Below are 25,277 nucleotides of genomic sequence, written 5' to 3' on the forward strand. Positions count from 1 at the left end.
AGTGAAAACGGCCCTCCGCTTCACTGTGAGTCCAAGAGACAAGTCTGGAGGTGCCGCATGGCGTCCATTGAATGTCAAAACTTTAAAAGAAGAGTTAGCGATTCAGGTACACAAACCTCGCTGGTGAGCAAGAGATTTTTTTTTGTCAGAGGTTCCAGCCTTGCCTTCATCTCTTGCCCTTTGCGAGGCACTTGTTCCGGTTTAAATTTACAAACTGGGTGAGTTGGTGATCGGGGGGACTGGAGGAGAGTCAGCGGCCCCGGGTGAGACACAAAAAAATCCGCCCAAGCCCTGTCCCAATGTACGTTTGTGGAAGTAAACAAGGGAGGGGACCGTGTGACGCTCCAGTCAAACCCCCTGTCCGGGAAAGCCTCGACTTTAAAATTCTCATTCTTGCTTTCAAATCCCAGCATGGCCCTCGCCCCCTCCAAATCTTTGTAGCCTCCTGCAGCCCTACAACCATCCCAGATCATGTGGCTACAAGAGCAGGTCAGAGGCTGGGTATTCTGCGGCGAGTGACTCACCTCCTGACTCCCCAAAGCCTTTCCACCATCTGCAAGGCACAAGTCAGGAATGTGATTGAACACTCTGCGCTTGCCTTGTTGAGTGCAGCTCCAACAACACTCAAGAAGCTCGACACCATCCAGGACAAAGCAGCCCGCTTGATTGGCAGCCCATCCACCACCGGCGCACTGTGGCTGCAGTGTGTACCATCCACAGGATGCACTGCAGCTGCAGCAACTCGCCAAGGCTTCTTCGACAGCACCTCCAGCAACTAGAAGGATAAGGGCAGCAGGCACATGAGAACAACACCACCTGCACGATTCCCTCAAAGACACACACCATCCCGACTTGGAAATATATCGCCGTTCCTTCATCGTCGCTGGGTCAAAATTCTGGAACTCCCTTCGTAACGGCACTGTGGGAGAATCTTCACCACACGGACTGCAGCGGTTCAAGAAGGCGGCTCACCACCACCTTCTCAAAGTCAATTTGGGATGGACAATAAATGCCGGCCTCGCCAGCGACACCGACATCCCGTGAACGAAAAAAAAATGTCTGCGCTCCTCCAATTCTAGCCTCTTGCGCATCCCCGATCTTAATCGCTCCACCATTGGCGGCTGTGCCTTCAGCTGCCTCGGCCCCAAGCTCTGGAATTCTCCCCCGAAACCTCTCCGCCTCTCTCTCCTTTAACACATACCTTAAAACCTACCTCTTCGACTAAGCTTTTGGTCACCTGTCCCAATATCTCCTTATGTGGCTTCGTGTCAAGTTTTGTTTAATAACGCTCCTGTGAAGCACCTTGTGACGTTTTACTACCTTAAAGGCGCTATACAAATGCAGGTTGTGTCCTCTGGTTATCGACCCTCCTGCCAATGGAAACAGCTTCTCCACATCCATTCTATCAAAATCCCCTCATAATTTTGAACACCTTTATTAAATCTCCACTTAACATTTTTCTTTGCTCGAAGGAGAACAATCCCAGATTGTCCAGTCTCTCCATATAACTCATCCATGGACACAATGCAAGGCGGAGGGCTGCAACCAGGTTTGCAAATTATTGCCAGTCGGGAGCTGAACAAAACGAAAGGAACCGAAATGTCAAACAGCTTTGTGAATCTGTGGATACGCTTTGGGAAACGGAATTGGAGGCGAATAAAGGACTGACCAGACAGGCGGCCAAGACGCAGTTGAGTCGGCATGTCCCCCTGGAACAGTTACTCTGATGTTGTGGGTGAAATTAAGAGGTCGGAGTCATTTAAAGCGTTCGCAGTTACTGCAGTTCAGGGATCAAAACCTGACATCAGCGTCAGGACGATCAGAATACTTTTTCTTTATTTGTTCATGGGATGTGAGCGTCGCTGGCGAGGCCAGCATTTATTGCCCATCGCGAATTGCCCTTGAGAAGGTGGTGGTGAGCCGCCTTCTTGAACCGCTGCAGTCCGTGTGGTGAAGGTTCTCCCACAGTGCGAATTAGTAACAGACAAAGCACCGTGGGCGCGCCGGTTGCAGGAGAGCTGGTTGGCGGTGATATCGATGCTGTGAGCGAGACCAGACCGTTCCCATGTTTCCACAAACAATGTCCCATCCTTTATTTCTGGAAAAGTAACACTGATCGTGGCCAATTGCATTTCTGTGGCTGCAACATGTAACTTTGGCTAGGTGACTCGCTGCTTTAGTGTATCTTGCAAGAAAACGACCAGACGGTCTCTGTGGCGCAATCGGTTAGCGCGTTCGGCTGTTAACCGAAAGGTTGGTGGTTCGAGCCCACCCAGGGACGAAAATTGCACCTTTTTCTTCCCACTTTTGGATTCATTCTGATCGCACTGCAGCCGATGCCATGTTTCAATTCCTGATCAGCAGCAACTGGGAGCACTTTAAATGGCTCCGATCTCTTCATCTCATTTCAATTTTTCTAATGTGTGATTTGGCTGCAAGAAAACACTCTGTGAACAATGTGATCTGAGCATGCCTGATTCGCCATAATTTACACTGCCGTCGGGTATCAGAAACATGCAAAAAAAAACAGTGAAATGTTTGTGTGGGCGCGATGCTCTGGGATTCCCTGCCTGACCATCTCCACCGATCCTTCTCTGCAGCCTTCCGAAATACAGCGCAGTAAATGTATCTCTGTGAAATGAGCTCCTGGACAGTAATACGGAAATTAGTTTGGCTGAGGGGTTATGTCCCTAACACGAGGTTGCAGATATCAGGTTTCCGTAGTGTAGTAGTTATCACGTTCGCCTAACACTCGAAAAGTCTCTGGTTCAAAACCAGGAAGAAATATTTTGAAACCTTGTCCCCATTAAAAATGATTAAATATTTAACGATTCACATTGCTAATTAAATGTGAACAAAGTCCATGTCTCCCAGCCCTGTTAATGCAGTCCGCTGAGAGCAAGCGATGAATGCCAGCGTGATATTGGGGGTGAAGGCTGCTTCCAATGTTGTCTCATTACCGGTGGGATCTGGCGGAGATTTGATAAGCCTCATCCATTCAACCAATATATGAAACGGTGTTTGAGAAACATTCAAAAAATATAATAACATCCAGGAGCCTGTCTTCAGAGTGCGTGGCGCAAAGGTCTGACTCCGGATTAAAAGGCTGGTGAACTTGATTCAGCTTTCTGAAATGTACTTGTCCATCCTTCAGAGGTCATGGGAAATATGTTTTTTGCCTTTCGAAAAAAGACGCGAAAGTTAGAGACATGTTTTGTTTTCAACACGGCTGGTGAAATGGCCAGACGATCATAAATTCGCAGTCGCCTTTGAAACATTTAAAGGCGACTACCTAAAAATCACTTCGTGCAAATTTAAAATCACGGTTCCTATTTATTTCGGTCTGAAAGAAATAACGATAAACGTGTCAGTCAGCGCCCGCGGTGAGACGGTGATGAACTTGTTTGTTGCGAAGTTCACCGCTGGGCTAAAGCTGACGCCGTTTCAAGGACGCGAACCCACTCAATGCAAAGGATGAGCTCATAACCAACAGGTCCCGTCAACGTCAAACACCTCCTTTCTTGTTCAATAGAGGGAGCAGAGGCGTGTCCATCATCAGACGCCAGCAACTTTAAGAAATGGAACAGATAAAGGCATAGATGCAAGTTCCAAATCTTTTCAATGCAAAGTTATTTCACTTTATTTGAAGTGCCGTGAGGCTAAAAACGGGTCCGGGATGATTTGCGTTCACTCGTGACTTGTTTTCCAGTGTTTGTCCGTCAGGTTTGCAATTCAATTTGTATTGGATATTGAAGATATTTCAGGATGATTGCACAACATACCATGTGTAAAGCAACCATCTTGATAACTTCAATCATCACACACTCTACATCGACGCTGCAGAGGCCCCAGCACCCCTTTCAATATTGTTTTTCTCAACTCACAGTTTTCAAAAGGGAATTGGATAAACGCTTGGATCAAACTTTTTCAGGGTTATGGGGAAACAGCAGGCGAGTGGGACGAACTGGACAGCTCTTTCAGAGAGCTGGCACTGGCACGATGGGCTGAATGGCGCTATCTTATTCTATGATTCTATTAATAGATCAATTTCCGCCTTTCACTGAGCCTCCCTAAATGGAGCGCAGTAATCGTGTCCCTGTGAAATAAGCTCCTGAACAGTAATACGGAAATTAGCGTGGCTGAGCGGTTTGAAACTCTGGTTAGGCACCTAACAGGAAATTTCCTCTCGAAGATTGATTAGTTTATCAATTATCTCCCCCCTTTCGATCTTAAATGTCTTTACATATCTTTTTGATCTCTTCTTCTACTGTCATGCCCACAATACCAGTCTCCCTGGTAAATACTGAAGCAAAGTGATTATTTAATATTTCTGCCATTTCGCTGTCATTGCCTGTGAGTTTGTCGTGTGTCTCCCTTAGTGGCCCTATTATCATAGAATCATAGAATCATAGAATCATAGAAGTTACAACATGGAAACAGGCCCTTCGGCCCAACATGTCCATGTCGCCCAGTTTATACCACTAAGCTAGTCCCAATTGCCTGCACTTGGCCCATATCCCTCTATACCCATCTTACCCATGTAACTGTCCAAATGCTTTTTAAAAGACAAAATTGTACCCGCCTCTACTACTGCCTCTGGCAGCTCGTTCCAGACACTCACCACCCTTTGAGTGAAAAAATTGCCCCTCTGGACCCTTTTGTATCTCTCCCCTCTCACCTTAAATCTATGCCCCCTCGTTATAGACTCCCCTTAAGAGACATGTTTTGTTTTCAACACGGCTGGTGAAATGGCCAGACGATCATAAATTCGCAGTCGCCTTTGAAACATTTAAAGGCGACTACCTAAAAATCACTTCGTGCAAATATTCCTATCCTAAATTTTCTTTGGCTGTTGATGTGTCTCGAATACTTTGCTTTTTTTGATATTCCTTTTTTGCCTTTCCAATAGATCTTCAGACTTCTTTCCCAGTCTTATCACATTCCCCTCTCTCCTTTATTGGCTAGTGTGTGCCCTTTTCTTCAGTTTAAATTTTGCCCTTGTTTCTTTATTCATCCCTGGTGTGTCATTTCTGGCTAGTTTGTTCTTGCTTTTTAGTGGGATATATTTCTCCTGGACTCTATTTGTCACCGTTTTAAATGTTTCCCACTGCTGTTCTATTTCTTTGTCCAGGTCATTAATATGTCAAACATATCACCGTTTGAAACTTCTCAAGTCACATTTCCATCACAAAGCCAGTTGCTTTTGTGGGAGGAGCAAATCAACTTGGTCTAAAAATCAGCTGCAGCCCAATCCACAAATAAAATATTTTCACGTCTTCGTAAAAATAAGCAATGTCAGAAGAGGGATTCGAACCCACGCCTACCGGAAGAGATTGCGACCTGAACGCAGCGCCTTAGACCGCTCGGCCATCCTGACTACAAATTTAACGTTTCATTATGCATCAATTCTGCACCGTTGGCCAGTGAACGCAACATAAAAGTTTTAGATGATACTCGCCCAACGTGGGGCTCGAACCCACGACCCTGAGATTAAGAGTCTTATGCTCTACCGACTGAGCTAGCCGGGCCTGATGGTACATCACCGCCTTATCTATTATTGCAGCAAGCAGGAGAAAGACTCCATTTCAAATTATTGGAATCAATTCTGAGTGACAGGATCAACTGTCACTCCGAAAGGCACGGACGAATCAAGGACAGTCAGCATGGATTTTTTAAGTGGAGGTCGTGTCTGACTAACCTGATTGAATTTTTCGAGGAGGTGACAAGGAGGATCGATGAGGGTAGCGCAATTGATGCAGTCGACATGGATTTTCGCAAGGCTTTTGAAAAATTCCCACATGGCAGATTGGTCAAAAAAGTAAAGGCCCATAGGATCCAAGGGAATGTGGCTTATTGGAGCCAAAATTGGCTCAGTGGCAGGAAGCAAAGGGTAATGGTCGACGGGTGTTTTTTGTGGCTGGAAGACTGTTTCCAGTTGGGTGCTGCAGGGCTCCGTACTTGGTCCTATGCTTTTTGTGGTATACATTAACAATTTGGACTTAAACGTCGGGGGCATGATTAAGAAATTTGCCGGTGACACAAAAATTGACCGTGTCGTTGATAGCGAGGAGGAAAACTGTAGACTGTGGGGGTTCAGGCAATTTTCTGATAACAAAGCACTCAATCTATCTCTGAATGAATTTTGAACGAATACGTGTGTTTGACCCAGCACAGGCACGATGGGCCGAATGATCTCCTCTTGTGGACTAACATAATACGATGATACCAAGTGTTGTCAGGCAGAAAAGCAACATATTCCAAATAAGAGCAGAGAGAGGAAACTAGACTAACAGCATAACAGCACGTTGAGATATTGTATTTGAGAAGGATGAGGAGGGATAGTTTATCATGGTGGTAGTCACATAGGGTATCAATTGTGACTTTGATAAGGACCATTTCATGCTGCGACAGTCCCTGGTACTGTGTGTGAGTGTGGGATTCATTCTGTATCTGTCAGTCTCTGGCACTGTGTGTGAGTGTGGGATTCATTCTGTATCTGTCAGTCTCTGGCACTGTGTGAGTGTGGGATTCATTCTGTATCTGTCAGTCTCTGGTACTGTGTGAGTGTGGGATTTATTCTGTATCTGTCAGTCTCTGGTACTGTGTGTGAATGTGGGATTCATTCTGTATCTGTCAGACTCTGGTGCTGTGTGTGAGTGTGGGATTCATTCTGTATTTGTCAGTCTCTGGTACTGTGTGTGAGTGTGGGATTCATTCTGTATCTGTCAGTCTCTGGTACTGTGTGTGAGTGTGGGATTCATTCTGTATCTATCAGTCTCTGGTACTGTGTGTGAGTGTGGGATTCATTCTGTATCTGTCAGTCTCTGGTACTGTGTGTGAGTGTGGGATTTCTTCTGTATCTGTCAGTCTCTGGTACTGTGTGTGAATGTGGGATTCATTCTGTATCTTGTCACTCTCTGATACTGTGTGTGAGTTTGGAATTGATTCTGTATCTTGTCAGCAGTGTGTGTGAGAGTTTGTGATTAATTCTTTATATAAAACTATGTGTTAGTGTGGGATTCTTTCGGTATCTGTCAGTCTCTGGTACTCCATGTGACTGTGGGACTCATTCTGTATATACAGTCTCAAGTACTGTATGTGGGAGTTGAATTCATCCTATATATGCAGTTACTCATACTGCATGTGATTGTGGGATTCATTCTGTATATACAGTCTCCAGTACTGTATGTGGGAGTTGAATTCATCCTATATATGCAGTTACTCATACTGCATGTTAGTGTGGGATTCATACTGTACCTGTCAGTCTCTGGCACTGTGTGTGAGTGTGGGATTAACTGTGTGTCTGTCAGTCTCTTGTACTGTATGTGAGTTTGGGATTCGTTCTGCATCTGTGAGAGTTGGAGTCATTCTGTGTCTGTGTGTCTCTGGTACTGTCTCTGAATGTGAGATTCATTCTGTATCTGTACGTAATTATTCTCTCAGATTAAATTATGGTGTTCAATATTGCAGCTTTTATATCTCAATGTTTAAATAGTTTTACTCCTTGTTTAATTGGTAAATATGGACATACTTTCGGATTTGATGCTGGAGGTTTTAACCAGATTATTTGTGTGCTTTTTGGAGTACTATTAAATCTGTATCTCTGTGAGTACTGTTGTGGATGATAATGTATCTTTAAAACTGATAAGGTGACATTTTTGAATTGGTATGTAATGTGTCGATCAGTCTGTAGAAATGGAATTGATACCGTATCTTTCAGTCTAATATTGTATGAGATTTTTGGACTGGTATGTAATGTGTATCTCAGTCTGCACGAATAGAATTGATACTCTATCTTTAAATCTCATTCTACGAGTTCATTCTGAACAGGTATCTAATTTGTCTCTCAGGTTTACTATCTTTCAATATTTCTCAATCTGATACTCTGCCTGAGTTTTGGACTTGTGTGCAATTTGTATCATATGATACACATTTCGAATGGATATTCCATGGATTAAAGTCATGTGTGTGAGAGTTCTGGGCTAGTATTCAATTTGAATCTCGGGGTACATTATTGGGATTCATTCTGTACCTTTGAATCGGGTAGCATGTGTGATTTCTATCTGGTATTTAATTCGTAGCTAATGTTGCTCTATTGTGAGATTGACACAGTGCCTTTCACTCTGAGAGTGTGATTTTGGACTGGGATTTTTGTATCTACCTGTCAGCGGGACTGAGTTCGGGGGGAATGGAACAGTGTCAGCCTCACCTACTCTGCTTGACTGTTGGGTTGAAAATGTGTCTCTGGAAATTGTGATCAGTGTGGGACTGACTACTTCTGCTGTCTGAGACTGTGGAACTGATGACCTGTCTGTGTCTCTGTGCTCTGTGAGTGATAATATACCTACTGTGTGTGAGAAGGAGCTGGCTGCATTGTTCCTTCTGTCTCGGGTGGAGGAAGCATCACATTTATTCTGGATCGTTCAAGGGTTTGCCTGGAGAAAGAAAATGATCTCTTGTTACTCAGGAACAGGTGAGGTAGAAAAGACAGAAGTGATCAGTTTAATATCTCTGTTAATGATCATTTTGAATATCCACAAATGAAATCCAGTGATACAAACAGTGTCAGTGTCTGACTCCACTGCAGTACTGCAGCACTCCGCTTCTGCATACCAGGTGTGTTGGGCTGTTTTACAACAATTTAATAACATCCAGACACGGCCCAACCCCTGCACTGATCCATGAATGGGACTACCCGATGGGGCAGGGACCTTTGTACAGGTCAGGTTTCTAATCCCCTCTCCCATGGGACTAACCGTTCAACCGAAACCAAACAGCCGCAGTTTAAAATGTGTCCTTGACACTTCTCACCTGATGCCTGCAATAGATGCTCTTTGTATAACTCCCCACATCCTTACTGTCCGGCTCTGTTTCCACTCTTCACTGTCCAATAACAATAAACAGGGTGAGGCTGGAACTAAACCAGGACCATTCACTCCTGGTTTGGGGAGAGAAAGCAGCAATGATTTTAATAGCAGGTTCTTCCCATTCTATCTCCATTCCCCTGGACACACCCTGTCCACACACAGTCCGAGAATGACCTCTCCCTTCCCCCCTCTCACTCCATGTTCCGGGACCAGTTCCTGATCCACTCCGCCTCTTACAAACAGCCCCCGGACTCCCCCTGACCTTCCCCCGGACTCAATGCCGATGTCTGAGCCCATCTGCGGACACGGTCCCGAAGCGTGATCTGCTGTAACGAGGCTGCTCTTTGCTCCCTTCCCCCGGGGGCCGTGATCTCTCCATTCCCGGCTGTTTTAAACCATCTTCTTCCGCTCACTGAGGGAATGGCGCCCACAATTCCCAATCCAAAAATCGATGGAAACTTTCCCCAATTGGAATTTTTCCGATTCTGAGCAAAGGAAGTGGGACTGTGGGAAAGGTCAGAGGGAATGGGGTCCACAGGCAGTGCAGGAACAGGCAGCAGAATGGGAAACAGATGGGATTCCACCAGTGCCGAACGCTGGAATCCAGACTGACTTTACAATCTCCAACTATTAAACTAGATGTTTCCATCCCTGCTGTTTCTCTAGGGGTCTTTTGATGGTAAAGAGCCTTTCAGAGATAAAGTGAGCGGCTGTGAAATCAGCCAATGGATTCTCTTCATTAATGGCCCCTATAATGTGTGACTGAGAGAGGATTTCTCAAACCAATCCTGGAGAAACATGGGAGGAAAGTGGGAGTCGGTGTATTTGCTGGGACCGTGTAGGGTTAATATCAGGCAGCAACAGTCGCAGATTAATTTAACCGGAGTGAAACTGTAGGTCACTGAGAGTAATATCGAACAGCCCTGAGCTGTAAAACTGCTGATAGTACAACAGGCATTAGAGGGTTAAATGTGACCCATTGTTTCTGTCCCTCTCTGTACTGTCCCTGAGTGAAGGATTTATAGTGTTTCTGATCCTTGTACAATATCAGTGAGAGATGTGATTGCATCTTCTGTCTCTCCAACGCGATCTTTCTGGATAAAATCGCACTTTCCCGGTCAGTCTGGAACTAATACTGTTAACGTCTGTCTGTCACTGTGTCTCACCGCTCTCTCTGTCTCTCTCACCGTGTCTGCCTCCCTCTCTCTCTCTGGTGCTGTATATGAAGGTGGATACTGTTATTGAGCGTGATTTGGACACAGATCGGAAGTGTAAGACTGATACTGTCTCTCTCTCTCTCTATTGCTGGACATGAAAGTGGGTTACCGTCTGATATAAAATAGAGAGAATGAGATGTCCGGGCCGGGCCTCACTGTAACTGGGGATGTTTCGGCTCCAGTCCCAGTTCATGGTCATAATCCTTTCACAGATTCAGGTCGAGAGTCTCTGTGAGACGGTTAAACTGGCGGAGAAACTCCGCGTCATAACTCAAACCCCAACACATGAGATTCTCCAAATAAGCTGGAATAAGGTGTTTGTGAAACGCTGAACCCGTCTGGGAGGGGATGTGTGGGGAGATAGAACAGGGAAACAGACTGAAATGGAGGAGCCGAGTTGACTTGTTATTGAATGGACTGTATTTAGGCAGGAATATTAACGATTTCTCATTGTAACGGGGCTTATTTGAAAGCTTCTGGTTTTTGGGAATCCTTGAATATGAAGCCCGGGTCTGTCAGGGTTTGTGCGGAGCGCTGAGGTTCGGTTCTATTATCGATAAACGGTTTGAAACTGTCGGATGGAGAGAACTGGAGGTGGAGCTGGAAGATCAGAGGCCACTCTCCGCTCTGTCACTCTGACTGTCTCCTTCCCTCCCGATTTCTCTGTTTAATTCCCCATATGGAACCAAAGCGGGTCGGTGGACTCTAAACACGGTTTACTCGTTAACAGGACGAAAGGCGAGTAATGTTCCTGATCTCCTGGGCACCAGGCAATTCACTGTTATTTGTTTCTGTACAGAGTTACATTTCAGTGATTCCCCAGTGAGTTTGATGCGTTATGTAAATAATCCAACAAAATAGAACAGAAACGGAGCGAATCGCTGAATCCCACAGATGTAGAAAGGTTAGTCGAGCAGTTCTGGTGATTCTTTACGAGCCCAGCATGGCAAGTAGTTTAAATAAATACAAGAAACCTGGTGATGTGTGGGCTGGGGTCTATAAGTCACCGTTGAAAGTAGCGGACTGTGGTCACTGCCCCGACTCCAGTCCCATTAATTCCTCATCTCGTCCACAACGAGACAAAAGCAGCTCAAAGCCACACTGGTCGCATGATATTAGCGTTTCCCTTCAGACAGTAACCAGTCCTTTCACAGATACAGAGGGTGGCTCTGAAAAGAGCCTTTACATCGAGTTACATTGAACCTACAGCACAGAAACAGGCCATTCGGCCCAACTAATCTATGCCAGCGTTTATGCTGCTCATGAGCCTCCTCCTTCCTTACTTCATCTAACCCTATCGGCATATCCTTCTATTCCTTTCTCCCTCATGTGCTGATCTATCTTCCCCTTAAATGTCCCTCTGTTATTTGCCTCAGATACAACCTCGTAGTTGCAAGTTCCACATTCTAACCACTCTCTGGGTAAAGCAATTTCTCCTGAATTCCCTATTTGATTTATTAGTGAATATTTTATATTTATTACCTGAAGTTTTGGACTCCCCACAAGTGTAAACATTTTCTCTACATCTATCCGAACAAACCCTATCATTATCTTAAAAACCTCGATCAGATCAACCCTCAGCCTTCTCTTTTCTCGTGAAACGATATCCAGTCTGTTCAGTCTTTCCTGATAAGAATATCCTCTCATTTCTGGTATCATCCTTGTGAATCTTGTGTGCACCTTCTCCAATGCCCCTATGTCTATAATATGGAGACGAGACCTGTTCGCAGTATTCCAAGTCTGGTCTAAACAAGGTTATATACAAGTTTAACATGACTTCTTTGCTTTTCAACTCTATCCCTCTAGAAATGAATCCTAGTGTTTGATTTGTCTTTTTATGACCTGATTAACCTGGGTCGTTACTTTTAGTAATTTGTGTATCTGTACCACTAGATCCCTTTGCTCCTCTATCCCGTTTAGACTCTTATTATCCAAGCAGTGTGTGACCTCCTGATTCTTCATTCTGCAAGTTTATTAATGTCCTCTTGCATTTTGATGCATTCTTCCTTTGTATTAACTAAATCCCCCAATTTGGTGTCGTCCACAAATTTTGGAATTGTACTTCCAATTCCCGAATCCAAATCGTTAATGTAAATTGTGAAGAACAGTGGTCCCATCACCTGGAACTCCACTTCCCACGTTTTGCCACTCTGAGCAGCGACCCTTAACCTCTATTCTCGGCTTTCAATTTTGTACTCAACTGACCTGACTCCACGTGCTCTGAACTTAGCCATGAGTCTACAATATGGTACATTATAGAAGGCCTTCGGAAAACCCAAATATATCACATCTACTGCATTAAACTTGTCTACACTTTCTGTTCCTTCTTCAAAGATTTCAATAAGGTTGGTCCTGTCCTTTGGGTTATCAAATTAATCCTTGGCCGGTTTACTTGCTCTTGGAGCTCACAATGCTGGTTTTCTTCGGCATCAGCACGGCCTGGATATCAGACAACACCCTGAGCGATGGTCACCCGTCCCAGCAGCTTGTTGAGCTCCTCGTCGTTGCGGATGGCCAGCTGCAGGTGTCTGGGGATAATGCGGGTCTTCTTGTTTGTCCCGGGCCGCTTTGCCGGGCAGCTCGAGGATTTCAGCCGTCAGATACTCGATGCACAGCAGCCTGATAGACCGGGGCTCCGGCACCCACACGTTCAGCATAGTTCCCCTTCCGCAGGAGCCTGTGAACACGGGTAACAGGGAACTGCAGTCCGGCCCGGGATGAGCGAGACTTGGCCTTGGACCGAGCTTTACCGCCTGTTTTTCCTCTTCCAGACATTTCCACAATCTCACAAACACTTTCACAAAGAATGAAGAAATCCTCCCGCACTCGCCCTTCTCATACATTCTGGAGGATTACAGTGGGGGCACTTGTGATGGGTCTCTCTCAGAGTGTTTACACTGCCCGCTCACCCTCACTGATATTCTATCTTTGAACTGCTGTAATATTGTCCTTTAGTAATATTGCTGCTCCTCCTCCTTTCCCTATTTCCCTGTCCTTTCTAAAGATCTTATAGACTTGAATATTAAGCTGCCATTCCTGTCCAGTTGGTGGTCAGGTCTCTGTAATGATTTAATGTAATTATTTAACTTTACTCAATGGCTGATGTGAGCTGTGGTAAAATGTATTTCCAGCTGGTCAAGTATTGCAGGTATCGACTGTCTCTTCAGTCCGATATCAGGTGAAGAATTACTGGCTGGTGTGGAATTTCCATTGATTGGGGGTTGGTGAAATCGACTGGGCGGAAACAGGAACTGCAACAGAGCGAGAAAGGATCCGTCAGAAACCAGTTCAAATGAAGAACAAAATCCAACAGCCTGCAGTGTCTGTTCAGGATCTGATGTTTGGGAACTATTTTATTGTTGGTTATTTTCAGCGATGGTGGTGTAGCGGTGAGCGTAGCTGCCTTCCAAGCAGTTGACCCGGGCTCGATTCCAGGCCATCGCAATTAAGTGTTCTTATTAGTTTATTTCCTTCAGAAACTCTTAAGTTTATAATTGAATTTGATGCAGTTCAGTTGGATATTGTTTCCAAAACATAATCGGGTGTAATTGTAGTAAAATATTTTCAACCTTCATTTCTTTTCCCTACAGAAGGAAAAGATGAAAAAAATGCTGGAAATACTGAGTTACCAAGGGTCTAATGAGAGTGAGGAAGGGAAATGATACGTTCGCCTTTATTGTCAGGGTGTTGGAATATAAGAGTAAGGAGGTCTTGCTGCAATTGTAGTATGAGGAAATATTGTGTAAAATTGGCCAATGTTCGGTGGAGTTTAGAAGAATGAGAGGTGATCGCATTGAAATGTATAAAATTCTTAGACGGCTTGACAGGGTAGATGCTGAGAGTCTGATTCCCCTGGCTGGAGAGTCAAGAACAAGAGCTCATCGTCTCAAGATAAGGGGTCGGCCATTTAGGACCGACATGAGGAAACATTTCTTCACTCAAAGGATTGTGAATCTTTGGAATTCTCTGCACCCCAGAGGGCTGTGGATGCTCAGTCGTTGAGTTATATTCAAAGCTGAGATCGATAGATTTCAAGAGAGCAACATGCATTATAAAGAGTTGGACGACCATGCATTATAAACAGTGAGAGCACCATGCATTATAAAAGTGAGAGCACCATGCATTGTTATCAGTGAGAGCACCATGCATTTAAAAAAGTGAGAGCACCATGCATGACAAACAGTGAGAGCAGCATTGATTATGAACAGTGATACCAATATGCATTTTAAACAGTTAGAGCACCGTGCATTATAAACAGTGAGAGCACCGTGCATTATAAACAGTGAGAGCAACATGCATTATAAACAGTGAGAGCACCATGCATTATAACCAGTGAGAGCACCATGCATTATAATCAGTGAGAGCAGCATTGATTATGAACAGTGAGACCAATATGCATTTTAAACAGTTAGAGCACCGTGCATTATAAACAGTGAGAGCACCATGCATTATAAACAGTGAGAGCAACATGCATTATAAACAGTGAGAGCACCATGCATTATAACCAGTGAGAGCACCATGCATTATAATCAGTGAGAGCAGCATTGATTATGAACAGTGAGACCAATATGCATTTTATACAGTGAGAGCACCATGCATTATAAACAGTGAGAGCACCATGCATTATAATCAGTGAGAGCAGCATTGATTATGAACAGTGAGACCAATATGCATTTTATAGAGTGAGAGCACCATGCATTATAAACAGTGAGAGAACCATGCATTATAAACAGTGAGAGAACCATGCATTGCAAACAGTGAGATCAGCATTGATTATGAACAGTGAGACCACGATGCATTTAAAACAGTGAGAGCACCGTGCATTTAAAACAGTGAGAGCACCATGCATTATAAACAGTGAGAGCACCATGCATTATAAGCAGAGAGAGCACCATGCATTGTAAACAGTGAGAGCACCATGCATTTTAAACAGTGAGAGCACCACGCATGATAAACAGTGAGAGCACCATGCACGATAAACAGTGAGAGCACCGTGCACGATAAACAGTGAGAGCACCATGCATTATAAACAGTGAGAGCACCATGCATTATATACAGTGAGTGCACCATGCATTACAAGCAGTGAGAGCACTATGCACATTAAACAGTGAGAGCACCATGCATTATAAACTGTCAGAACACCATGCATTATAAACAGTAGGAGCACAATGCATTATAAACAGTGAGAGCACCATGCATTATAAACAGTGAGAGCACTGCGCATTATAAGCAGTGAGAGCACAAAGCATTATAAACAGTGAGAGCACAATGCATTGAATGCAGTGAGAGCAACATGCATGATAAACAGTGAGAGCAACGTGTATTATAAACAGTGAGAGCACCATGCATTATAAACAATGAGAGCAACGTGCATTATAAACAGTGAGAGCACCATGCACATTAAACAGTGAGAGCACCATGCATTATAAACTGTCAGAACACCATGCATTATAAACAGTAGGAGCACAATGCATTATAAACAGTGAGAGCACCATGCATTATAAACAGTGAGAGCACTGTGCATTATAAGCAGTGAGAGCACAAAGCATTATAAACAGTGAGAGCACAATGCATTGAATGCAGTGAGAGCAACATGCATGATAAACAGTGAGAGCAACGTGTATTATAAACGGTGAGAGCACCATGCATTATAAACAATGAGAGCAACGTGCATTATAAACAGTGAAATCACCATGCACATTAAACAGTGAGAGCACCATGCATTATAAACTGTCAGAACACCATGCATTATAAACAGTAGGAGCACAATGCATTATAAACAGTGAGAGCACCATGCATTATAAACAGTGAGAGCACTGTGCATTATAAGCAGTGAGAGCACAAAGCATTATAAACAGTGAGAGCACAATGCATTGAATGCAGTGAGAGCAACATGCATGATAAACAGTGAGAGCAACGTGTATTATAAACAGTGAGAGCACCATGCATTATAAACAATGAGAGCAACGTGCATTATAAACAGTGAGAGCACCATGCATTATAAACAGTGAGAGCACCATGCATTATAAACAGTGAGAGCAACATGCATTATAAACAGTGAGAGCACCATGCATTATAACCAGTGAGAGCACCATGCATTATAATCAGTGAGAGCAGCATTGATTATGAAGAGTGAGACCAATATGCATTATAAACAGTGAGAGCACCATGCATTATAAACAGTAAGAGCACCATGCATTATAAACAGTGAGAGAACCATGCATTGCAAACAGTGAGAGCATCATTGATTATGAACAGTGAGACCACGATGCATTTAAAACAGTGAGAGCACCATGCATTTAAAACAATGAGAGCACCATGCATTATAAGCAGAGAGAGCACCATGCATTGTAAACAGTGAGAGCACCATGCATTTTAAACAGTGAGAGCACCATGCATTATAAGCAGAGAGAGCACCATGCATTGTAAACAGTGAGAGCACCATGCATTTTAAACAGTGAGAGCACCATGCATTTTAAACAGTGAGAGCACCACGCATGATAAACAGTGAGAGCACCACGCATGATAAACAGTGAGAGCACTGTGCACGATAAACAGTGAGAGCACCGTGCACGATAAACAATGAGAGCACCATGCATTATAAACAGTGAGAGCACCATGCATTATATACAGTGAGTGCACCATGCATTGCAAGCAGTGAGAGCACTATGCACATTAAACAGTGAGAGCACCATGCATTATAAACTGTCAGAACACCATGCATTATAAACAGTAGGAGCACAATGCATTATAAACAGTGAGAGCACCATGCATTATAAACAGTGAGAGCACTGTGCATTATAAGCAGTGAGAGCAACATGCATGATAAACAGTGAGAGCACAATGCATTGAATGCAGTGAGAGCAACATGCATGATAAACAGTGAGAGCAACGTGTATTATAAACAGTGAGAGCACCATGCATTATAAACAGTGAGAGCAACGTGCATTATAAACAGTGAGAGCACCATGCATTATAAACAGTGAGAGCACCATGCTTTATATACAGTGAGTGAACCATGCCTTATAAGCAGTGAGAGCACTATGCACATTAAACAGTGAGAGCACCATGCATTATAAACAGTGAGATACCAAGCATTATAGACAGTGAGAGCACGATGCATTTTAAACAGTGAGAGGACCATGCATTTCAACCAGTGAGAGCACCATGCATTATAAACAGTGAGAGCGCCATGCATTATAAACAGTGAGAGCGCCATGCATTATAAACAGTGAGAGCACTATGCACATTGAACAGTGAGAGCACCATGCATTATAAACAGTGAGATACCAAGCATTATAGACAGTGAGAGCACGATGCATTTTAAACAGTGAGAGGACAATGCATTTCAACCAGTGAGAGCACCATGCATTATAAACAGTGAGAGCGCCATGCATTATAAACAGTGAGAGCGCCATGCATTATAAACAGTGAGAGCGCCATGCATTATAAACAGTGAGAGCGCCATGCATTATAAGCAGTGAGAGCACCATGCATTTTAAACAGTGAGAGGACCATGCATTATCAACAGTGAGAGACCAATGCATTTTAAACAGTGAGAGCACCATGCATTACAAACAGTGAGAGGAGCATTGATTATGAACAGTGAGACCAATATGCATTATAAACAGTGAGAGCACCTTGCATTAGAAACAGTGGGAGCACCATGCATTATAAAGAGTGAGAGCAACATGCATTATAAACATTGAGAGCACCATGCATTGTAAGCAGTGAGAACACCATGCATGTAAAACAGTGTGAGCACCATGCATTATAAAGAGTGAGAGCACCATGCATTTCAAACAGTGAGAGCACCGTGCATTTTAAACAGTGAGAGCACCGTGCATTATAAACAGTGAGAGCACCGTGCATTTTAAACAGTGAGAGCACCTTGTATTTTAAACTGTGAGTGCACCTTGTATTTTGAACTGTGAGAGCACCGTGCATTTTAAACAGTGCACCTTGTATTTTAAACTGTGAGAGCACCATGCATTATAAATTGTGAGAGCACCATGCATTAAAAACAGTGAGAGCTCCATGCATTATAAGCAGTGAGAGCACCATGCATTATAAACCGGGAGAGCACCATGCATTTAAAACAATGAGAGCACCATGCATTTTAAACAGTGAGAGCACCATGCATTATGGGCAGAGAGAGCACCATGCATTTTAAACAGTGAGAGCACCGTGCATTATAAACAGTGAGAGCACCGTGCATTTAAAACAGTGAGAGCACTGTACATTATAAACATTGAGTGCACCGTGCATTTTAAACAGTGAGAGCAACGTGCATTTAAAACAGTGAGAGCACCGTGCATTTTAAACAGTGAGAGCACCTTGTATTTTAAACAGTGAGAGCAACGTGCATTTTTATCAGTAAGTGCACCGTGCATTTTAAACAGTGAGAGCACCGTGCATTTTAAACAGTGAGAGCACCATGCATTATGGGCAGAGAGAGCACCATGCATTTTAAACAGTGAGAGCACCTTGTATTTTAAACTGTGAGTGCACCTTGTATTTTAAACAGTGAGATCACCGTGCATTTTAAACAGTGAGAGCACCGTGCATTTTAAACAGTGAGAGCACCGTGCATTATAAACAGTGAGATCACCGTGCATTTTAAACAGTGAGAGCACCGTGCATTATAAACAGTGAGAGCACCGTGCATTTTAAGCAGTGAGAGCACCTTGTATTTTAAACAGTGAGAGCAACGTGCATTTTTATCAGTAAGTGCACCGTGCATTTTAAACAGTGAGAGCACCGTGCATTTTAAACAGTGAGAGCACCATGCATTATGAACAGTAAGAGCACCGTGCATTTAAAACAGTGAGAGCACCGAGCATTTTAAACATCAATTGCACCTTGTATTTTGAACAGTGAGAGCACCGTGCATTTTAAACAGTGAGAGCACCGTGCATTTTAAACAGTGAGAGCACCGTGCATTATAAACATTGAGTGCACCGTGCATTTTAAACAGTGAGAGCACCTTGTATTTTAAACCGTGAGTGCACCTTGTATTTTAAACTGTGAGAGCACCGTGCATTTTAAACAGTGAGAGCACCTTGTATTTTAAACAGTGAGAGCACCGTGCATTTTAAACAGTGAATGCACCTTGTATTTTAAACTGGAGAGCACCGTGCATTTTAAACTGTGAGAGCACCTTGTATTTTAAACTGTGAGAGCACCTTGTATTTTAAACTGTGAGAGCACCGTGCATTTTAAACAGTGAGAGCACCGTGCATTTTAAACAATGAGAGCACCGTGCATTTTAAACAATGAGAGCACCGTGCATTATAAACATCGAGTGCACCGTGCATTTTAAACAGTGAGAGCACCTTGTATTTTAAACTGTGAGAGCAACGTGCATTTTAAACAAGGAGAGCAGCGTGCATTTTAAACAATGAGAGCACCGTGCATTTTAAACAGTGAGAGCACCGTGCATTTTAAACAGTGAGAGCACCGTGCATTTTAAACAATGAGAGCACCGTGCATTTTAAACAATGAGAGCACCATACATTTTAAACAGTGAGAGCACCGTGCATTTTAAACAGTGAGAGCACCGTGCATTTTAAACAGTGAGAGCAACGTGCATTTTTATCAGTAAGTGCACCGTGCATTTTAAACAGTGAGAGCACCGTTCATTATAAACATTAATGCACCGTGCATTTTAAACAGTGAGAGCACCTTGTATTTTAAACTGTGAGAGCACCGTGCATTTTAAACTGTGAGAGCACCGTGCATTTTAAACAGTGAGAGCAACGTGCATTTTTATCAGTAAGTGCACCGTGCATTTTAAACTGTGAGTGCACCGTTCATTTTAAACAGTGAGAGCACCTTGTATTTTAAACAGTGAGAGCACCTTGTATTTTAAACTGTGAGAGCACCTTGTATTTTAAACAGTGAGAGCACCGTTCATTATCAACATTAATGCACCGTGCATTTTAAACAGTGAGAGCACCTTGTATTTTAAACTGTGAGAGCACCGTGCATTTTAAACTGTGAGAGCACCGTGCATTTTAAACTGTGAGAGCACCGTGCATTTTAAACTGTGAGTGCACCTTGTATTTTAAACTGTGAGTGCGCCTTGTATTTTAAACAGTGAGTGCACCGTGCATTTTAAACTGTGAGTGCGCCTTGTATTTTAAACTGTGAGAGCACCGTGCATTTTAAACTGTCAGAGCACCGTGCATTATAAACAGTGAGAGCGCCGTGCATTATAAACAATGAGAGCGCCGTGCATTTTAAACAATGAGAGCACCTTTTATTTTAAACAGCAATTGCACCTTGTATTTTGATCAGTGAGAGCACCGTGCATTTTAAACAGTGAGAGCACCATGCATTGTAAACAATGAGAGCACCTTGTATTTTAAACTGAGAGCACCGTGCATTATAAACAGTGAGAGCAACGTGCATTTTTTTCAGTAAGTGCACCGTGCATTTTAAACAGTGAGAGCACCGTTCATTATAAACACTGAGTGCACCGTGCATTTTAAACAGTGAGAGCACCTTGTATTTTAAACAGTGAGAGCACCTTGTATTTTAAACAGTGAGTGCACCGTGCATTATAAAGTTGCAACAATGTCCAGATCTGAAATTACATTCTGCACATTACAAGGTGGCTTGGACTCAGTCCATATCTGAAATTACATTCTGTACAATACACAGTGGGTTGGACTCAGTCCATACCTTATATTACATTCTTTTCAATACACAGCGGGTTGGACTCACTCCATATCTTATATTACATTCTGTGCAATACACAATGGGTTGTACTCAGCCCATATCTTATATTACATTCTGTACAATACACAGTGGGTTGGACTCAGTCCATATCTTATATTACAGTCTGTACAATACAAGATGGGTTGTACTCACTCCATATCTTATATTACATTCTGCACATTACAAGGTTGGGTGGACCCAGTACGTATTTTTATTACATTATGTATATTACAAGGTGAGGTGGACCCAGTAAATATCTTATATTACATTCTGTATATTACAAGGTGAGGTGGACTCAGTCCATATCTTATATTACATTCTGGACAATACAAGGTGAGGTAGAGGTCGAGATTGAACAGGGAGGGGCGAGCTTCTAATTCAAACAGGAGAAAACAGTTGAGGGAAAAGCTGTTGACCTTTCGCTGACAGCAACTGCCAGAATTAAAGTTGCAACAATGTCCAGAGCAGGTGTGGGCGAGGCCCAGGGACAGAAGAGAAAACACACCCAGGGGGAGGGTTGGACCCTGCAGCAAACACTGAGCAGCTCAGACAGGCAGTGCGGCACCGGTTAGAGGCATTCAGAGGAAAGGCAGGGGAGAAACAAGCTGCAGACTTGGATTAGGGAGAGATTCTGTGCAACTGGGGGATTGTGGGAGAGGGAGAGGGAGAGGGGTAGAGAGAGGGAGAGAGAGGGAGAGGGAGATGGGTAGAGAGAGGGAGAGAGGGAGTGGGAGGGAGGGAGTTCTGGCCTCTTGCTGTGCCTTTTTAATCCCTTGCTTTTTTATTTTAATCAATTCCCTCTCTCTCCCCTCAGGAATCTTTTTGATGAAATGCTGCAAGGAGATGATCCAGAAAGAGACATTTTGTGAGGAGGAGGAGGAGTGGGAGAAATCCTGGGCCAAGCATCGTTCTCTCCGCTGGGGACGGACTGACTGAGACCTTCACCACAGCCTGGACCCGATGGGGAGCACGTGAGTAATGTCTGGGTTACTCTGGGGTCACTGGGTGCACACTGGAATCATTGGGACATTCAGGGGACACTGGGGGGGGTGGTCACTGGGACATTGTTGTGGTAGTTCTTATTGTTGTGGTGGTGGTCTGAACATCAAGACCGCCACTCTGGCATCACTCTGGCATGACTGGGTGCAAGCTGGGAACCCTGGCTGCACCCTGGCATCATTGTGAGTTGACTGCGGGATCACTGGGGACACTCTGTTGGCTACTCATTAAATATCTGGTGTTCTCAGTCCATATCTTACATTACATTCTAGACAATACACAGTGGGGTGGACTCAGTGCATATCTTATATTACATTCTGCACATTACAAGGTGGGTTGGACTGAGTCCATATCTCATATTACATTCTGCACATTGCAAGGTGGGTTGTACTCAGTCCATATCTTATATTACATTCTGCACATCACACAGTGGGTTGGACTCAGTCCATATCTTATATTACATTCTGTACAATACACATTGGGTTGGACTCAGTCCATATCTTATATTACATTCTGCACATCACACAGTGGGGTGGACTCAGTCCATATCTTATATTACATTCTGTACAATACACAGTGGGTTGGACTCAGTCCATATCTTATATTACATTCTGCACATCACACAGTGGGGTGGACTCAGTCCATATCTTATATTACATTCTGTACAATACACAGTGGGTTGGACTCAGTCCATATCTTATGTCATATTCTGTACAATGCACAGTGGGTTGGACTCAGCCCACATCTTATATTACATTCTGTACAATACACAGTGGGTTGGACTCAGTCCATATCTTATGTCATATTCTGTACAATGCACAGTGGGTTGGACTCAGTCCATATCTTATATTACATTCTGTACAATACACAGTGGGGTGGACTCAGCCCATATCTTATATTACATTCTGTACAATACACAGTGGGTTGGACTCAGTCCATATCTTATATTACATTCTGTACAATACACAGTGGGTTGGACTCACTCCATATCTTATATTACATTCTGCACCTTACAAGGTTGGGTGGACCCAGCAAATATCTTATATTACATTCTGTATATTACAAGGTGAGGTGGACTCAGTCCATATCTTATATTACATTCTGGACAATACAAGGTAGAGATTGAACAGGGAGGGGCGAGATTCTAATTCAAACAGGAGAAAACAGTTGAGGGAAAAGCTGTTGACCTTTCGCTGACAGCAACTGCCGGAATTAAAGTTGCAACAATGTCCAGAGCAGGTGTGGGCGAGGCCCAGGGACAGAAGAGAAAACACACCCAGGGGGAGGGTTGGACCCTGCAGCAAACACTGAGCAGCTCAGACAGGCAGTGCGGCACCGGTTAGAGGCATTCAGAGGAAAGGCAGGGGAGAAACAAGCTGCAGACTTGGATTAGGGAGAGATTCTGTGCAACTGGGGGAGTGTGAGAGAGGGAGAGGGAGAGGGAGATGGGTAGAGGGAGGGAGAGGGAGAGAGAGAGAGAGAGAGAGGGAGAGTGGGAGGGAGGGAGAGTGAGAGAGAGTGAGAGAGGGAGTGGGAGAGAGAGAGAGGGGGGAGAGAGGGAGAGAGAGAGAGGGAGAGTGGGAGGGAGGGAGGGAGGGAGAGTGAGCGAGAGTGAGAGAGAGAGAGAGTGGGGTGAAAAAGAGAGAGTGAGAGAGGGAGTGGGAGGGATGGAGTTCTTGCCTCTTGCTGTGCCTTTTTAATCCCTTGCTTTTGTATTTTAATCAATTCCCTCTCTCTCCCCTCAGGAATCTTTTTGATGAAATGCTGCAAGGAGATGATCCAGAAAGAGACATTTTGTGAGGAGGAGGAGGAGTGGGAGAAATCCTGGGCCAAGCATCGTTCTCTCCGCTGGGGACGGACTGACTGAGACCTTCACCACAGCCTGGACCCGATGGGGAGCACGTGAGTAATGTCTGGGTTACTCTGGGGTCACTGGGTGCACACTGGAATCACTGGGATATTCTGGGGACACTGGGGGGGTCACTGGGACATTCAGGGGACACTTGGGGTGGTCACTGGGACATTCAGGGGACACTGGGGGGGGTCACTGGGACATTGTTGTGGTAGTTCTTATTGTTGTGGTGGTGGTCTGAACATCAAGACCGCCACTCTGGCATCACTCTGGCATGAATGGTTGCAAGCTGGGAACCCTGGCTGCACCCTGGCATCATTCTGGGTTGACTGCGGGATCACTGGGGACACTCTGTTGGCTACTCATTAAATATCTGGTGTTCTCATTACATATCTTATATTACATTCTGGACAATACACAGTGGGTTGGACTCAGTCCATATATTATATTACATTCTGTACAATACACAGTGGGTTGGACTCAGTCCATATCATATATTACATTCTGCACATTACGCAGTGGGTTGGACTCAGTACATATCTTATTTTACATTCTGGACAATACACAGTGGGTTGGACTCAGTCCATATCTTATATTACATTCTGCACATTACGCAGTGGGTTGGACTCAGTACATATCTTATTTTACATTCTGCACATTATGCAGTGGGTTGGACTCAGTCCATATCTTATGTTACATTCTGCACATTACAAGGTGGGTTGGACTCAGTCCATATCTGAAATTACATTCTGCACATTACGCAGTGGGTTGGACTCAGTCCATATCTTCTGTTACATTCTGCACATTACATGGTGGGTTGGACTCAGTCCATATCTGAAATTACATTCTGCACATTACAAGGTGGGTTGGACTCAGTCCATATCTGATATTACATTCTGCACATTACACAGTGGGTTGGACTCAGTACATATCTTATATCACATTCTGCATATTACAAGGTGGGTTGGACTCAGTCCATATCTTATATTACATTCCGCACATTACGCAGTGGGTTGGACTCAGTCCATATCTTATATTACATTCTGCACATTACAAGGTGGGTTGGACTCAGTCCATATCTGAAATTACATTCTGCACATTACAAGGTGGGTTGGACTCAGTCCATATCTTATATTACATTCTGTACAATACACAGTGGGTTGGACTCAGCCCATATCTTATTTTACATTCTGTACAATACACAGTGGGGTGGACTCAGTAGAAATCTTACATTACATTCTGTACAATACACAGTGGGGTGGACTCAGTCCATATCTTATTTTACATTCTGGACAATACACAGTGGGGTGGACTCAGTACATATCTTATATACATTCTGCACATTACAAGGTGGGTTGGACTCAGTCCATATCTTAAATTACATTCTGTACAATACAAGGTGGATTGGACTCAGTAAATATCTTATATTGCATTCTGCACATCATACGGTTGGTTGGACTCAGTCCATATCTTATATTACATTCTGTACAATACACAGTGGGGTGGACTCAGTCCATATCTTATATTACATTCCGCACATTACGCAGTGGGTTGGACTCAGTCCATATCTTAGATTACATTCCGTACAATACACAGTGGATTGGACTCAGACCATATCTT

At 43.9% G+C, this 25,277-nt stretch overlaps 3 non-coding genes across 3 annotated transcripts; 1 reads left to right on the forward strand and 2 right to left on the reverse strand.

Moving 5' to 3' along the window:
* Positions 1-2,207: 2,207 nt before the first annotated feature.
* Positions 2,208-2,281, forward strand: trnan-guu (transfer RNA asparagine (anticodon GUU)). Its single transcript has one exon. It is a non-coding gene; the product is annotated as a tRNA-Asn (tRNA).
* A 3,012-nt stretch (positions 2,282-5,293) lies between these two features.
* trnal-cag (transfer RNA leucine (anticodon CAG)) lies at positions 5,294-5,377 on the reverse strand. Its single transcript has one exon. It is a non-coding gene; the product is annotated as a tRNA-Leu (tRNA).
* Positions 5,378-5,455: 78 nt separating this feature from the next.
* trnak-cuu (transfer RNA lysine (anticodon CUU)) lies at positions 5,456-5,528 on the reverse strand. Its single transcript has one exon. It is a non-coding gene; the product is annotated as a tRNA-Lys (tRNA).
* Positions 5,529-25,277: the final 19,749 nt, after the last annotated feature.

The sequence above is a fragment of the Heptranchias perlo genome, unplaced genomic scaffold (genome assembly GCF_035084215.1).
Source record: "Heptranchias perlo isolate sHepPer1 unplaced genomic scaffold, sHepPer1.hap1 HAP1_SCAFFOLD_59, whole genome shotgun sequence".
NCBI classification, from domain to species: Eukaryota; Metazoa; Chordata; class Chondrichthyes; order Hexanchiformes; family Hexanchidae; genus Heptranchias; species Heptranchias perlo.